We start from the raw sequence: 12731 nt of genomic DNA, 5'->3' as shown, positions 1-12731 counted from the left end.
GGAGCTGGGAACTAGCTGCTGATTGGTGGCTGCCCATATTTGTTTATTGTCATTGGCTTACTGACGTGTTCAGCTAGCTCCCAGTAGTGCACTGCAGCTCCATTAAGTAAAGGATACCAAGAAAATGAAGCAACACTGATAATAGAAGTAACTGGAAATGTTGTTTAAAAATGTATGCTCTATCTGAATCATGAAAGAGGAAAAATTGGGTTTCATGTCCCTTTAATGTAAAATATATATCTATACCTATACATCTATATGAATATATATACACAGCTGTAGGTATATATAGACTTATAGACATATATATTTAAAATAAAAATAACATTCTGTATGTGAAGAACATTGGGATGTGAAATATTAATAACTTATGTCGTGTACAGGGCTGCAGGTTTAATATGGTGTCAGGTAAGCATGAATGATAAGTTTTAGTTTTTGTTTTTTAAAAGCATTCTCTATTGAAGTCTTTGGGGAGAATAAGTTAACGCCGTCTTGATAGTCAAAGTCCTTTAGTCAGTGTGTGTCATTTTTTTATGTTTGACTCCTGTCTTACAGCTAGATTATGGGTTATGCGTTCGTCTTTTAACGCTGAAAATATGGTCATTTTAGCGTTAAAACAGCAACACAGCCATTACTAGTCTTGTCGGTATAGGTGTACCGCAAGCCTTTAAGCCTGTAACGCAGCATCAGTACCGCACTTGTAAAAAATACGTTTTTTAATGGGATTCCCATAACACTGGTATTACGAGTTTTGCATTCTGGCTAAAATAACAGCGTTACAGCCTAAAACGACAAGATCCGTACCGCCATCTGAAAGCAGTAGTTATGAGTTTTACGCTACAAAACTGTTACATAAAACTCATAACTAAACTGCTAGAAAGTACACTAAACACCCATTAACTACCTATTAACCCCTAAACCGAGGCCCTCCCGCATCGCAAACACTAAATAAAACTTATTAACCCCTAATTTGCCGCTCCCGACATCACCGCCACTAAAATAATTATTAACCCCTATTCCGCCGCTCCCTGACATCTTCAGCACTATAATAAAATTATTAACCCCTAAACTGCCTCCCTCCCGCATCACAAATACTATTCAAATATTATTAACCACTAATCTGCCATCCGCCCACATCGCCCCCACTATACTAAAGTTATTAAGCCCTACACCGCCGCCACTATAATAAACCTATTAACCCCTAAACCGCAAGACCCCCACAACGAAATATACTAAAGTAAACTATTAACCCCTAAATCAAAAGTCCCCCACATCGCAATAAACTAAATTAAACTAGTAACCCCTAAACCTAATGCCCCCCTAACTTTAGATTAAAATTACAATATCCCTATCTTAAATTAAATTAAAACTTACCTGTCAAATTAAAAAAAATAAGTTTAAACTAACATTAAACTAATATAATTATTAAACTAAAATTAAACTAACTACCAATTAAATTAAACTAAACTACACATTAAAAAAATCCTAACACTACTCTAAAAATTGCAAAGTATCTAATTACAAAAAATTAAAAGACTAAATTACAAAAAATAACAAATACTAAAGTACAAAAAATAACAAACGAAATTATCAATAATAAAAAAGAATTACACCTAATCTAATAGCCCTATAATAAAAATTAAAAAGCCCACCCAAAATAAAAAAAACCCTAGCCTACAATAAACTACCAATAGACCATAAAAGGGCCTTTTGTAGAACATTGCCCTAATTTAAATAGCTATTTTACCTGTAAAAAAATGCAAAGACCCCCCAACAGTAAAACCCACCACCCAACCAACCCCCCAAAATAAAAAACCTAACTCTAACAAAAACCTAAGCTACCCATTGGCCTGAAAAGGGCATTTGGATGGGCATTGCCCTTAAAAAGGCATTTAGCTCTTTTACATGCCCAAACCCTAAACTAAAAAATAACCCACCTAAAAAAACCTTAAAAAAAACTATCACTAACCCCCGAAGATCCACTTACAGCTTTTGAAGTCCCGCTTGAACGATCTTCATCCAGGCGGTTTCTTCAATCTTCATCCCGGTGGCGGAGTCCTGATCTGAGCGGCGAGAAGTCTTCATCCCGGCAACGCGGAGCGGGTCCATCCTGAAGACATCCGGCGTAGAGCATCCTCTTCATACGGCCCGCCAAGCACTTGGGTCTTAGTGCTACCTGCTGCACAAATGGTAGTTTGGCCACTATATTCATACAGAAAACTTTAAAAGCTATGATTAAAAGTGCTTAATTGGGACATATATTTATTTGTCTCCATGTTGCATAGTGCAATAATATCCTATTGTCTGGCATCTCTACAATAAAAAAAATACTATTGTTTGTTCTCATTTCCAATTGATGTTTACTGACTGTGGTCATTTTGTGAGTTAATGAAATGTGTGATGTACATGACTTTGTTTTTCCCATTACATAAATAGCATTGTCTGAAATAGTTTATCATTTCATTAAATATGTGTACATGTATTTCTTATTTTGGTTTTGATTTACCATAAATCTTGATTCCAAAAAAACAGATGTAATGTGAGATGAGACTGCTAATAAATATGTTAACCTAAAATAACTGTCCCACGGCTTCAAGGATTTTGTAGCTCTAAAATTGAAAGATCTGAAAAGCAATCATCTTTGGTAAAAATGATAATTTTTAATGCTTCCATTACTCAGTATATTTTAGGAGCAAACCATTTGCATTGCATATGTTACAATGCAGCTGAAATATATTCAAACATTCTACTGGTGTACAACAGTGTTTCTAAACTCCAGTTCTCAGAACTAGAACACAGGTGAAATAATCAGCTGATGGGTGAGAACAAGTCAGTAACCATGGTTACTGATCAGCTGATTATTTCACCCGTGCTCTAGTTCATATACTATGAAAATCTGGCCTATTAGGTTTACTTGAGGACTGGAGTAGAGAAACACCGGTGTAAAATACTTATTTGCTGCAGGTGTATGTGCTCCCTTATTCCATTTTACAACCTCATAAAAATGTTGCCAGGTGTTAACTGTAACTCTATTCCTATTTTAACTTTGAAATGCTCAGCAACTTTTTTTAAGATTAATATCTCAGCGTTTGTTGCTTAGCAACTTATTTCTGTTATTAACATGTATAGTTCTATTGTCCCATTACATGATATCTCTACAGCAAACAAGAACCACTTGTTGCAAAGGGACAAGGCAATAGTTATAACTATGACATGCTTGTAAAATAGGTTTTGGAAATCTAGTTATAAACTATTTTCATGTCTGTTATATTAGAGTATAGTGATGTTGCGAACATAAAAATTTGGGTTCGCGAACGGCGAACGCGAACTTCCGCAAAAGTTCACGAACGGGCGAACCAGGCGAACCTTTATAGACTTCAATAGGCAGGCAAATTTTAAAACCCAAAAGGACTCTTTATGGCCACAATAGTGATGGAAAAGTTGTTTCAAGGGGACTAACATCTGGACTGTGGCATGCCGGAGGGGGATCCATGGCAAAACTCCCATGTAAAATTACATAGTTGATGCAGAGTCTGGTTTTAATCCATAAAGGGCATAAATCACCTAACATTCCTAAATTGTTTGGAATAACGTGCTTTAAAACATCAGGTATGATGTTGTATCGATCAGGTAGTGTAAGGGTTACGCCCGCTTCACAGTGACAGACCAAACTCCCCGTTTAACGCACAGCAAACAACCGCAACAACCGTAAACTCCCCATTTGCACAAGGTTGGATACCAAGCTAGCCATGTCCCGTTGCTTGTCCTCACTGATGTCATTGAAGGTCTCTTCCTCCACCCAGCCACGTACAACACCAAGGGTCCCCGAAAGGTGACAACAAGCCCCCTGGGACGCCTGCTGTGTTTGGTCTTCCACCTCCTCAAAGCCACCTTCCTCCTCTGACTCCTCTTCTTCAGACTCCTCTCTCTGCGTTTCCTCTCTCTGCATTATTATAAGGTGTGTTAAGTAGTACTATTCCTATCAGTTTAATCCCTGTTATGTCCCCTATCAGGGGACGTGTATATGGCATCGATTTTAGGAACCGGGAGATGGAAAAAGATGCTTGGTCGGTCCTCCTACTTCAAATTTGGGGCACTGCACGTGCAATCTAATGTGCCACCAGATAGGAGTGGTGTGTTAAGTAGTACTATTCTTATCAGTTTAATCCCTGTTATGTCCCCTATCTCTTCCAACTGATGTGTAAATAACTCCTCTGACAGATCAAGTGAAGAGGCTGTGGTGCTAGTGTTGGTGGTGGCGGCAGGCGGGCGAGTGGTAACTTGAGAGGTGCCCGAATCTAAGCTGGAGGAGGATGGTGCGTCAAGGTTCCGAGCGGAAGCTGTAGAAGATTGGGTGTCCTGTGTTAGCCAGTCAACTATGTCCTCAGAACTGTTCGAGTTCAGGGTACGTGGCCTCTGAACACTGGGCATTATTCTAGGGCCAACGGGAATCACAGCACCATGAACACGACGGCCCCTGCGGGGTGGCCTGCCTGTCATTTTTTTTTTCGATTAGTGGTACTATGCGTGCAAGCTACTGTGACAACAGATATGAGTGGCACTGTGCACTGGCAGAAGTTGGCAGAGTAGACGCTGTAGGCCTGACACACACGCTTGCAGACAACTAACTGCTATTCAATCTATTACAGTCAAAATTTTATTTATTTTTTTAAATGTACACTACTGTTACACCAGATATGAGTTGCACTGGGGTGACACTGTGCCCTGGCAGGCACTGAAACGCACACGTGTGAAGGAAAATGACTGCTATTATTTAACACAGTCAAAAAAGTTTTTTTTTTTTAAATCTACACTACTGTTACACCAGATATGAGTTGCACTGGGGTGACACTGTGCCCTGGGAGGCAGGCACTGAAACGCACACGTGTGAAGGAAACTGACTGCTATTATTTAACACAGTCAAAAAAGTGTTGTTTTTTTTAAATGTACACTACTGTTACACCAGATATGAGTTGCACTGGGGTGACACTGTGCACTGACAGGCAGGCACTGAAACACACACGTGTGAAGGAAACTGACTGCTACAATTTAACACAGTCAAAAAAGTGTTGTTTTTTTTAAATCTACACTAATGTTACACCAGATATGAGTTGCACTGGGGTGACACTGTGCCCTGGCAGGCAGGCACTGAAATGCACACGTGTGAAGGAAACTGACTGCTATTATTTAACAGTCAAAAAAGTGTTTTTTTTTTTAAAATGTACACTACTGTTACACCAGATATGAGTTGCACTGGGGTGACACTGTGCCCTGGCAGGCAGGCAACGAAACGCACACGTGTGAAGGAAACTGACTGCTGTTATTTAACACAGTCAAAAAAGTGTTTTTTTTTTTAAATCTACACTACTGTTACACCAGATATGAGTTGCACTGGGGTGACACTGTGCCCTGGCAGGCAGGCACTGAAATGCACACGTGTGAAGGAAACTGACTGCTATTATTTAACAGTCAAAAAAGTGTTTTTTTTTTTTAAATGTACACTACTGTTACACCAGATATGAGTTGCACTGGGGTGACACTGTGCCCTGGCAGGCAGGCACTGAAACGCACACGTGTGAAGGAAACTGACTGCTATTATTTAACACAGTCAAAAAAAGTGTTTTTTTTTTTTTTTTAAATCTACACTACTGTTACACCAGATATGAGTTGCACTGGGGTGACACTGTGCCCTGGCAGGCAGGCACTGAAACGCACACGTGTGAAGGAAACTGACTGCTATTATTTAACACAGTCAAAAAAGTGTGTTTTTTTTTTAAATCTACACTACTGTTACACCAGATATGAGTTGCACTGGGGTGACACTGTGCCCTGGCAGGCAGGCACTGAAACGCACACGTGTGAAGGAAACTGACTGCTATTATTTAACACAGTCAAAAAAGTGTTGTTTTTTTAAATGTACACTACTGTTACACCAGATATGAGTTGCACTGGGGTGACACTGTGCCCTGGCAGGCAGGCACTGAAACGCACACGTGTGAAGGAAACTGACTGCTATTATTTAACACAGTCAAAAAAGTGTTTGTTTTTTTTAAATGTACACTACTGTTACACCAGATATGAGTTGCACTGGGGTGACACTGTGCCCTGGGAGGCAGGCACTGAAACGCACACGTGTGAAGGAAACTGACTGCTATTATTTAACACAGTCAAAAAAGTGTTGTTTTTTTTAAATGTACACTACTGTTACACCAGATATGAGTTGCACTGGGGTGACACTGTGCACTGACAGGCAGGCACTGAAACACACACGTGTGAAGGAAACTGACTGCTACAATTTAACACAGTCAAAAAAGTGTTGTTTTTTTTAAATCTACACTAATGTTACACCAGATATGAGTTGCACTGGGGTGACACTGTGCCCTGGCAGGCAGGCACTGAAACGCACACGTGTGAAGGAAACTGACTGCTATTATTTAACACAATCAAAAAGTGTTGTTTTTTTTAAATCTACACTACTGTTACACCAGATATGAGTTGCACTGGGGTGACACTGTGCCCTGGCAGGCAGGCACTGAAACGCACACGTGTGGAGGAAACTGACTGCTATTATTTAACACAGTCAAAAAAGTGGTTTTTTTTTTTAAATGTACACTACTGTTACACCAGATATGAGTTGCACTGGGGTGACACTGTGCCCTGGCAGGCAGGCACTGAAACGCACACGTGTGAAGGAAACTGACTGCTATTATTTAACACAGTCAAAAAAGTGTTGTTTTTTTTAAATCTACACTACTGTTACACCAGATATGAGTTGCACTGGGGTGACACTGTGCCCTGGCAGGCAGGCACTGAAATGCACACGTGTGAAGGAAACTGACTGCTATTATTTAACAGTCAAAAAAGTGTTTTTTTTTTAAAAATGTACACTACTGTTACACCAGATATGAGTTGCACTGGGGTGACACTGTGCCCTGGCAGGCAGGCAACGAAACGCACACGTGTGAAGGAAACTGACTGCTGTTATTTAACACAGTCAAAAAAGTGTTTTTTTTTTTAAATCTACACTACTGTTACACCAGATATGAGTTGCACTGGGGTGACACTGTGCCCTGGCAGGCAGGCACTGAAATGCACACGTGTGAAGGAAACTGACTGCTATTATTTAACAGTCAAAAAAGTGGTTTTTTTTTTTTAAATGTACACTACTGTTACACCAGATATGAGTTGCACTGGGGTGACACTGTGCCCTGGCAGGCAGGCACTGAAACGCACACGTGTGAAGGAAACTGACTGCTATTATTTAACACAGTCAAAAAAGTGTTGTTTTTTTTAAATCTACACTACTGTTACACCAGATATGAGTTGCACTGGGGTGACACTGTGCCATGGCAGGCAGGCACTGAAATGCACACGTGTGAAGGAAACTGACTGCTATTATTTAACAGTCAAAAAAGTGTTTTTTTTTTTAAAATGTACACTACTGTTACACCAGATATGAGTTGCACTGGGGTGACACTGTGCCCTGGCAGGCAGGCAACGAAACGCACACGTGTGAAGGAAACTGACTGCTGTTATTTAACACAGTCAAAAAAGTGTTTTTTTTTTTTAAATCTACACTACTGTTACACCAGATATGAGTTGCACTGGGGTGACACTGTGCCCTGGCAGGCAGGCACTGAAATGCACACGTGTGAAGGAAACTGACTGCTATTATTTAACAGTCAAAAAAGTGTTTTTTTTTTTTAAATGTACACTACTGTTACACCAGATATGAGTTGCACTGGGGTGACACTGTGCCCTGGCAGGCAGGCACTGAAACGCACACGTGTGAAGGAAACTGACTGCTATTATTTAACACAGTCAAAAAAAGTGTTTTTTTTTTTTTTTAAATCTACACTACTGTTACACCAGATATGAGTTGCACTGGGGTGACACTGTGCCCTGGCAGGCAGGCACTGAAACGCACACGTGTGAAGGAAACTGACTGCTATTATTTAACACAGTCAAAAAAGTGTGTTTTTTTTTTTAAATCTACACTACTGTTACACCAGATATGAGTTGCACTGGGGTGACACTGTGCCCTGGCAGGCAGGCACTGAAACGCACACGTGTGAAGGAAACTGACTGCTATTATTTAACACAGTCAAAAAAGTGTTGTTTTTTTAAATGTACACTACTGTTACACCAGATATGAGTTGCACTGGGGTGACACTGTGCCCTGGCAGGCAGGCACTGAAACGCACACGTGTGAAGGAAACTGACTGCTATTATTTAACACAGTCAAAAAAGTGTTTGTTTTTTTTAAATGTACACTACTGTTACACCAGATATGAGTTGCACTGGGGTGACACTGTGCCCTGGCAGGCAGGCACTGAAACACACACGTGTGAAGGAAACTGACTGCTATTATTTAACACAGTCAAAAAAGTGTTTTTTTTTTTAAATGTACACTACTGTTAAACCAGATATGAGTTGCACTGGAGTGACACTGTTCCCTGGCAGGCAGGCACCGAAACGCACACGTGTGAAGGAAACTGACTGCTATTATTTAACACAGTCAAAAAAGTGTTGTTTTTTTTCAATCTACACTACTGTTACACCAGATATGAGTGGTGGCACTGGGCAAGTGGGTACAGTATACGCTGTGAGCCTGACAGACACGCTGGCAGGCAGGCAACTGCAATTAGATTACACAGGAAAAAAAAAAAGCAGACTGATGTTCTAGCCCTAAAATGGGCTTTTTGGGGTGCTGTCCTTACAGCAGAGATCAGATGAGTCCTTCAGGACTGTAGTGGACACTGAATACACTAGCCTAGCTATCGATTTCCCTATTAAATCAGCAGCAGCTACACTGCTCCTCCTCTCACTAAGAAAGCAGCTTCCAAATGAATCTAAAATGGATGCTGTCCAGGAGGTAGGAGGGTCTGGGAGGGAGGGTCTGCTGCTGATTGGCTGGAGTGTGTCTGCTGACTGTGAGGTACAGGGTCAAAGTATTACTCAATGATGACGAATAGGGGACGGATCAAACATCGCATATGTTCGCCCGCCGGCGAACTATTCACGACATCACTATTTAGAGTAAAGTCGCCTTACTAACAAGAACAAGAACTGTCTCTAAAACCTTACAGATGACTAGGGCTTGACCATGTGCATTCTGGGGCATTTTAGAGGAATGTTTTGTTTCTTTAATTTCTCTGGAACTTGTTCATAGTTTTCTTAAAATGATCTGTTTAATAAAGTTTTTTTTTTCTTTTTCATGGTTTTGAAGACCTTTTGTGATTGCTGCTTAAACTTGTTCTATGTGTTGAATAGTGATGTCGCGAACCTAAAAATATAGGTTCGCGAACGGCAGACTCGAACTTCCGCAAATGTTCGCGAACCGGCGAACCGGGCGAACCGCCATTGACTTCAATAGGCAGACGAACTTTAAAACCCACAAGGACTCTTTCTGGCCACAATAGTGATGGAAAAGTTGTTTCAAGGGGACTAACACCTGGACTGTGGCATGCCGGAGGGGGATCCATGGCAAAACTCCCACGGAAAATTACATAATTGATGCAGAGTCTGGTTTTAACCCATAAAGGGCCTAAATCACCTAACATTCCTAAATAGTTTGGAATAACGTGCTTTAAAACATCAGGTATGATGTTGTATCGATCAGGTAGTGTAAGGGTTACGCCCGCTTCACAGTGACAGACCAAACTCCCTGTGTAACTTACCGCAAACAACCCCAAACAGTCCATTTGCACAACCACGAGATAGATAGATTTGATAGATAGATACATTGAAGGCAACTTCAATTAGATTACACTGATGTTTCACAGTAAAAAAATATTTTTTTAAAATATTTACACTACTGTTATAACAAATATAATTGGTGGCACTAGTTGGCAAGTGGGCCTGGCACACACTCTGGGAGGAAGGCAACTGCAATTAGATTACACTAGATGACTGATGTTTCTCAGTCAAAAAAGTTTTTATTTTAAATATTTACAATACTGTTATAACAAATATGATTGGTGGCACTAGTTGGCAAGTGGGCCTGGCACACACGCTGGCAGGCAGGCAACTGCAATTAGATTACACTAGATGACTGATGTTTCTCAGTCAAAAAAGTTTTTATTTTAAATATTTACAATACTGTTATAACAAATATGATTGGTGGCACTAGTTGGCAAGTGGGCCTGGTACACACGCTGGCAGGCAGGCAACTGCAATTCAATTGCACTAGCAGACTGATGATTCACAGTAAAAAAAGTTTTTATTTAAAATATTTACACTACTGTTATAACAAATATGATTCGTGGCACTAGTTGGAAAGTGGGCCTGGCACACACGCTGGCAGACAGGCAACTGCAATTAAATAACAATAGAAGACTGATGTAAAAGTTTTTTTTAAAAAAAAGTTACACTAATGTTACAACAGATAGGAGTGATGGCACTCAGGATAGAAGTAGGCACAGTATGTGCTGGCAGCCTGACACACAGGCTGGCACTAGTGGCAGGCTGTCCTGGCAACTAAAATTAAATAACACTAGAAGACTGATGTAAAAAACATAATTTATGCTTACCTGATAAATTCCTTTCTTCTGTAGTGTGATCAGTCCACGGGTCATCATTACTTCTGGGATATTACTCCTCCCCAACAGGAAGTGCAAGAGGATTCACCCAGCAGAGCTGCATATAGCTCCTCCCCTCTACGTCACTCCCAGTCATTCGACCAAGGACCAACGAGAAAGGAAAAGCCAAGGGTGAAGTGGTGACTGGAGTATAAATTAAAAAATATTTACCTGCCTTAAAAACAGGGCGGGCCGTGGACTGATCACACTACAGAAGAAAGGAATTTATCAGGTAAGCATAAATTATGTTTTCTTCTGTTAAGTGTGATCAGTCCACGGGTCATCATTACTTCTGGGATACCAATACCAAAGCAAAAGTACACGGATGACGGGAGGGATAGGCAGGCTCTTTATACAGAAGGAACCACTGCCTGAAGAACCTTTCTCCCAAAAATAGCCTCCGATGAAGCAAAAGTGTCAAATTTGGAAAATTTGGAAAAAGTATGAAGCGAAGACCAAGTTGCAGCCTTGCAAATCTGTTCAACAGAGGCCTCATTCTTGAAGGCCCAAGTGGAAGCCACAGCTCTAGTAGAATGAGCTGTAATTCTTTCAGGAGGCTGCTGTCCAGCAGTCTCATAAGCTAAACGAATTATGCTACGAAGCCAAAAAGAAAGAGAGGTAGCGGAAGCTTTTTGACCTCTCCTCTGCCCAGAGTAAATGACAAACAGAGAAGACGTTTGTCGAAATTCCTTAGTTGCCTGTAAGTAAAATTTTAGAGCACGGACTACATCCAGGTTGTGCAGTAGACGTTCCTTCTTTGAAGAAGGATTTGGGCATAAAGAAGGAACAACAATCTCTTGATTGATATTCCTGTTAGTAACTACCTTAGGTAAGAACCCAGGTTTAGTACGCAGGACTACCTTATCCGAATGAAAAATCAAATAAGGAGAATCACAATGTAAGGCTGATAATTCAGAGACTCTTCGAGCCGAGGAAATAGCCATTAAAAATAGAACTTTCCAAGATAACAACTTTATATCAATGGAATGAAGGGGTTCAAACGGAACGCCCTGTAAAACATTAAGAACAAGGTTTAAACTCCATGGTGGAGCAACAGTTTTAAACACAGGCTTAATCCTGGCCAAAGCCTGACAAAAAGCCTGGACGTCAGGAACTTCTGACAGACGTTTGTGTAACAGAATGGACAGAGCTGAGATCTGTCCCTTTAATGAACTAGCAGATAAACCCTTTTCTAAACCTTCTTGTAGAAAAGACAATATCCTAGGAATCCTAACCTTACTCCAAGAGTAACCTTTGGATTCACACCAATATAGGTATTTACGCCATATCTTATGGTAAATCTTTCTGGTAACAGGTTTCCTAGCCTGTATTAAGGTATCAATAACTGACTCAGAAAACCCACGTCTTGATAAAATCAAGCGTTCAATTTCCAAGCAGTCAGCTTCAGAGAAGTTAGATTTTGATGTTTGAAGGGACCCTGTATCAGAAGGTCCTGTTTCAGAGGTAGAGACCAAGGTGGACAGGATGACAAGTCCACCAGGTCTGCATACCAAGTCCTGCGTGGCCACGCAGGTGCTATTAGAATCACTGATGCTCTCTCTTGTTTGATTCTGGCAATCAATCGAGGAAGTAACGGGAAGGGTGGAAACACGTAAGCCATCCTGAAGTCCCAAGGTGCTGTCAGAGCATCTATCAGGACTGCTCCTGGATCCCTGGATCTGGACCCGTAACGAGGAAGCTTGGCGTTCTGTCGAGACGCCATGAGATCTATCTCTGGTTTGCCCCAACGTCGAAGTATTTGGGCAAAGACCTCCGGATGAAGTTCCCACTCCCCCGGATGAAAAGTCTGACGACTTAAGAAATCCGCCTCCCAGTTCTCCACTCCCGGGATGTGGATTGCTGACAGGTGGCAAGAGTGAGACTCTGCCCAGCGAATTATCTTTGATACTTCCATCATAGCTAGGGAGCTTCTTGTCCCTCCCTGATGGTTGATGTAAGCTACAGTCGTGATGTTGTCCGACTGAAACCTGATGAACCCCCGAGTTGTCAACTGGGGCCAAGCCAGGAGGGCATTGAGAACTGCTCTCAATTCCAGAATGTTTATTGGCAGTAGACTCTCCTCCTGACTCCATTGTCCCTGAGCCTTCAGAGAATTCCAGACGGCACCCCAACCTAGAAGGCTGGCGTCTG

The sequence above is a fragment of the Bombina bombina genome, chromosome 2, assembly GCF_027579735.1.
Source record: "Bombina bombina isolate aBomBom1 chromosome 2, aBomBom1.pri, whole genome shotgun sequence".
NCBI lineage: Eukaryota > Metazoa > Chordata > Amphibia > Anura > Bombinatoridae > Bombina > Bombina bombina.
Note: the sequence above shows the minus strand (reverse complement) of the source record.